Source organism: Polypterus senegalus, chromosome 1, assembly GCF_016835505.1.
Source record: "Polypterus senegalus isolate Bchr_013 chromosome 1, ASM1683550v1, whole genome shotgun sequence".
Taxonomy (NCBI): domain Eukaryota; kingdom Metazoa; phylum Chordata; class Cladistia; order Polypteriformes; family Polypteridae; genus Polypterus; species Polypterus senegalus.
The window spans coordinates 37,069,594-37,075,825 of record NC_053154.1 but is presented as its reverse complement, the minus strand read 5'-3'; the positions used below and the strand labels follow the sequence as shown (position 1 = coordinate 37,075,825).

At 34.6% G+C, this 6,232-nt stretch overlaps 1 pseudogene; it reads right to left on the bottom strand.

Annotated features, from left to right (window-relative positions):
• The window catches only part of LOC120524656, a 79,881-nt pseudogene that overhangs the window by 59,530 nt on the left and 14,119 nt on the right, over positions 1 to 6,232 (bottom strand).

Here is a 6,232-nt window from a genome sequence, read left to right as displayed (position 1 = left end):
AAACAAGTGAAGACCATTCAGTCCATCTTCTTAAAGGTTGTCAAGGCTTCTTCTTCAACAACATGCTTTGGTAGGTTATTCTGTCCTAAATTCACTTCCCTTAATTTACACTGGCGTCTTTAAGTATGTGATTCACAGTTAAGTTGTAAGAATTCTGCTGGATCTAATTTATCAATGCCTTAAAGAATTTTGAAAATCCAGATTAGGTCCCCACGTACTCTGCTCTGCTCGAGACTAAACAGATTTAGTTCTGGGATACACCTTGTTACTCTCTTCTGCACAGCTTCAAGTGCTGCAATGGCTTTTTTTGCAGATGGGGTCTCACTAATGTATTATATAATCTAACCATAATGTCCCTTGATTTATATTCAACATTTTATTTACCTTTTTACCTGAACATTGATTAGACAATGAAAACATTATGTCAACTTAAACTCATAAATCCTTTTCAGACATTATTTCCTGTAGGACAGTGATTTCCCATCTTGTATTTCTAATTGAAGTAGTTTTTGTCCACGTAGCACTTTGCACTTTTCAATATTAAACTAAATTTTCCAAATGTTCTCCCAATTCTGAAGATTGTCCAGGTCATTTTGAATTATTTTTGCTGCCTCCTCAGTATCTGCCATTTGTCCAGCTTTGACTTTCATAAGTTTACTATTTATACCAGAATATATTTCATTAATGTAAATCAGAAAGGAAAGACCCCCTGAGGGACTACACTGATGACCCATTCTGCTCTTATCTGTACTCTTTGTTTTCTCTTGGTTAATAACTTGTCATCCAGCTTTATAGGTTACCTCTGATGCCTACAACATACTGGATATACAGTAAGAGTGGGAAGCTCAGGATATCTGATATCGTCGACCATTAGGAGCCTCCTTTATGATATCAAAGGGTATCTTTAACGCTGATTGGTGAATGACAGTTAAAACTAATTTGGCTTGGGGTTTGAATGAGTGGCCACAATCTTAACAGGGATGTGATGAAGAAGAACTTGCTTTTATTTCAATGATTTCTCTCATCCTGTCAAACTATCTCATCTATTTCAAATGGCTGCTATTTCCTGTCAGTTGATATTTTGAAGCCCAACATCTCCAGTCAAAATTCTGTCTTCACTGGAAATTGTACTTTTGTTCAGTCAACTGTAAAGTAAAATTAACTGTGACATTTAGAAATAGAACTGGGCAATGCCAGAAAACAATTCTATATTTTATTAAAAAATATGCATCCTCATTATGAATTTAATGGCTTCCTTTTACATAGTATATTTTACACTAACTAAAAACACCCTAAAACGAATGTTTTCATTTGACAATTTGGGAAAGCTTATACAGTACATTAAGTAAGGATTAAAATAAAAAAAGAAACTGACTAGTTTGATACAATTACCTTCTGCAGCTTTTTGTTGCATTTTTAAAAAATTGGGGTAAATGTTAGCTATTTTATCAAATTACTTGCCCTAAAAATTGAAACACAAGGCTGAGTTCCTTAAGAATTCAGTTTTGGAAAAAATAAACAGTTCTGATGGGATATTTCAGTATTAAAATATTCCTGACAACTCTGCTGATGAACTCCATGCTTGGTAAGTGAAACAGCAAAATCTGAAAGCTTAGTCAAACATGAATTAATTTCTGATTAAATTATCTGTTATAATGGAGACCTGCAGAGATGACAGAAGGCCAAAAGCTGCAGGGGTCCCCACAATATGGCGCCTTGTTACAGGCTGTTTCAAATGAAGGGTGCTGGTCGTTTGTGACAATGCTATGTAATTTTCTTCCCTGAAAATATAAAATGGACAGTTGAAAAAGGATGGAAATGTCCTGTTGTAGAACACACATAATATACAGTATTATTTCATGAACATTAATTTAAAAAAAAAAACTATATTTCAAAATTGAATGTTAATAATAACAAAGAAAAGCTGTGAATGGGAATGTACAAAATTATAAACCCTGTTGACAAAGATAACTTGAATGAATCAAACACAAGCCACCCTGTAAGTGTTTAAAACTTTATGAGTAGCTTCCCATGTTGGGGTGGCACTGTGCTATTTAGCTACTAATGAAGCTCGATTAGAAGTGTTTCTAAGTTTTTCTTTGCAGAAGGAATCAAGAAAATCCTGATAATCCATGCTTATCACTCCTCTTTTTACCAAATGCAACAAGTTTAAAGGTAATAAGTTTTGGTAGCAGACCATTTGAAATGTGGCTTGCGGTTAGAATGAGTGGCCACGATCTTAACAGGGATGTGATAAAAGAAAATTTGTTTTTATTTCAATGATTTCTCTCATCCTTTTTATCTCTTCACCTTTAACTTTCTGAGTAGGGCAATGCCGGAAAGCAGAGCTAGAATTTACTAATATTATATTTAGGTTTTATGCATTGAACATGTATTTACATAAAGTAATATTTATTATCATTTTGACAAAGCAGATGTGATTGATCTAACTTTTATACATAGACAGTGTCCCACAAACTCATATCAGGGGCAGCCTGGGTGTTTTACCTGAACTTACCTGATTCAAGACGTTGCTTCTCAGATTCTATTTTTACTGTAAAAAAGAATAACAAAATTTAAAAGCCAAGTCCAAAATTATGAAGATATATTCTGATATACATAATATTAATATACTAATCACACTTTATTCTTTACTTTATCATTGTTATTAATTGACAACAAACAAGACACTATTTGTGAATTTAGATGCTGTTGCCAGAGCTCTGAGGAAGAACAAATCAAGTGAATATTCCAGTTGTGATGATGGAAGATTCAAACATTCCTAATGCAGTTTAGCAGGTTAAGTGACTGAATGTGTCAAATCCAGTTAAATTAGACAGCAGTTGGATTTCGCTGCTTACTTAGCAGTGCCTGCTGATATCTGATTTATATTCTACCCATTGACTCTGATAAAGTCTTTGAGCTCAGCTTCCATGAACAGCAGGCGATTTACAATGAGATGGTCTTGTGGCAGAGAACTTGAAAATTCTGTGTGCCTCCTCCTAGCACTGCATATTTGTTTTCACTACAATGGGTGACTAGCCAGGTATGAAACACGTAGTATACTGAGTGAATTATCGGATGTTGAATTTATGACTGGCACACTTTACCTTAAACTTCAAGGGAGGAGGAAACACCTAGGAACAAGTATGTGTCCAATGCCAGTTCTCAAAGAAAGAAAAAAACATGGCTCCATGTATACCTAATAAAGATCACTTTGCTAAACTGAGATCAGTGTGATGACTGGAAGTGATGAAGGATTTCAGTGACCAAGTGGTTCTCGAAGTGCTGGAGGAGTTTAGGGTGACTTTGAAATGAGATTCCATGATGTAATGGAATACAAAAATATTTCAGTGCTATTCATAATCCCTTTCATGTGATTCTGTCAATGAAAACTGAACCAGGTGTTGGTCTCTTGTGAAAGCTGGCCTATGAGGAAGACTTCCCTAACTTTAAACTGCATGTGGAACATGGGATGTCCTATTTTTTAACACATATAAAAAAAATCCACATTTTACACAATAAACATGATAATGTTAAAGACAAATGGCCTATCCAGCAAAAATTGTAAAAGCACACAACATACAGCATCACGACAGTCAAGCTGATGCATCCACACTTTTACTCATATGGCCAGTTAGGTCTACTTCAGTTGTAACTGGCATTGCCTGATGCTAAAACTAAATGTTGTGTGATGTGAAAGAACAATAGCTGACACATCTGTTAAATGTCATTTATGCATTTGTACAGCACAGCACTCCAGTTTGTTGTCTCCTACTAATGCAGCTCCATGAAAAAGAAAGTATAAGGAGACAATGACCACTGCTATAATGACAAAAAGACAATAGGAAGATATGGAACTACAATAAAAAAACATCTTCAAGGAATAAATAATAAATCATGGAACACTTATTACAAAACAGACAAGCAATTGAACTTCACTCAATTATTTTGACATCATTTGTAAGCTGCTTTGGATAAATGTAACTGGTAAATACTAATATATTAATATTCAGTGTTAAACTCTAAACAACAAATGTATGCAGCCCAGAGGAAAGGAAAAGAAACCCTCAAATGCAGGAGCACCTCGATTCAGGGTTACAAGATGAGGCATAATGAGATTTTAAAAGTTTGACAGGACAGCAATGAGACATACACTAGGAAGTGGTTTTCTTACAAAGCTGTGGGTTATTTTTTATTCAGCTTTAATCTAACGGTTGTTTTTCAAAAATGCTGGAGGCGATTAAAAGTAAGACTCTAGCAGAATTAAACCCCATTACCAATGAGCAGATGACACGTACCTTTAGACTTCTTGAACAAATACACCGCAGCAGGTAAAGACAGCAGTATTCCCACTCCAAAAAGTATTAAAATTATTGAGAACGTCTTCCATCCAGGTGAGACGAGACTAAAAAAATCATCTTCAGAAAGAAAGGAAAGGAAAAGCTTTGAATGACTTTACCAGCCACAGTTTCAAGAGAGAAACTTTATAATTTTGAACACTTAAATTTTCATTGACAAAATAATTATAATTCCAGATCACATTTAAAAAAAAGCATTATTATTCACTAATATCACTGTAAGGACAGATCAACATCCATGACAGATCCTGACTTTACATGTGCACATTTTCAGGGTCATCTTAATTTATGTCCTTAAATAACATATTATAAAATGAACATTCACAATGAACAAAACATTATAAAATTAATTACACAAACATTTAGTTGGTTAATGTTAATCTACTTATTTAAATAAATTATCCACCAATTATTTTAACAAGCTTTGACATAATTTAAGATTTTGTGAATATTCTTAATATACAGTCTCTCTACCTGTAAACATCACTTTCTTTTAAAGTGCTCTAAAATCACAAAATCTTTTCTACAATACAATAACATATTTTCAGCTAACACAGATCTGCACACCACACACTGTAAATCTCTTTCTTGATGTCCATTTCAAATGAGGTTTTAACTACAGACATTTTAAAGCCGTGTGATACACACTGCAGTTCGACACGAGGTGACCTGCTCAACACTAACTGGAGCAGACGGCTTTGTGAGGACGTCGACTATCAAACAAAACTCCCCAAAGAAATAACCAACTGTTTGATTGAGTTGTGAAGAGTAATAGCAGGACTTTTTATGATTGTGACTTTGTAATTTGTCCAGAGAAGGAAAATCTAAAAAAGTATAAAATAAAGAGATCAGCAAAATACTGAATGTGCAACTTTATTCTGCTGTAATTTCTTCTCACAGCATAGCTCCTTTACGATATTTATACATTTTAAAATAACAATAGCTGGCCTTCATTTGGATATCTAGCATCTAGTGCTTCCAGTAAAGCATCTTCATAATGCAGTCATTTTTTTATACTTCAAAAAAATAAACATAGACTTGTTACCTGTGGATATTTCATAACCATTTTTTCTGGCTATTGCTGATACGCTGTGCATCACTTTAATGGTGTTCAGAAGCTTACTGCAGCATTTGTGCTAATATGAATTAATATTGAAAGTATATTTTTGGTAAAAACATAATTGAACTTATTGTGCTGAAATTTATATTCCAAACATGCAACTTCTTCTCCAGATGTAAATATTGTGACAGAGAAATGTCTTCTCTTTATTCTGATGTATGTAACATGTATATTGAGTTAAGTGTGAAGACTTTGTGGCCACTTAAATCAAATCAGCAGTGACTGAGTTTACACATGGGAGCCCACATTAGGTGGGCAACAAAATCTCACAGACCTCAATATGCAAAGTAAACGCAGGTGGCACACTCAGCACTTCCATGACATTGTGATATTTAAGAAGGAGGATCAGTTACAGCAGATTAATTACTAACCATCAATTTCAATTTGTGCTTCAATGCTTGTCTTTGTTTCTCTATGGTCAATTACACAGATGACTCCATGTCTGTCCATCTCAGTCACCCAAAGTGTGCTGCTCACTCCAACCAGGGAGACTTTGTCCTGATTCTCCGTAGTGTCAGCACGTGTTGTTAAGTCCTGGCCCATTAGTGTTCTCCATGTCAAAGTAGGTTTAGGAAACCAGCCCTGTGATTCACATTTCAGTTTAATTTCATTTCCTGGGGGGCTGTCGAGAAAAAGACGAGGCTCCTCTCCAAATCCTAGAAAAGAGGAAAAAAAGACACAAGACAACAACAACAATATTTATTTATATCGCACATTTTCATACAAATGATGTAGCTCAAAGTGCTTTTAC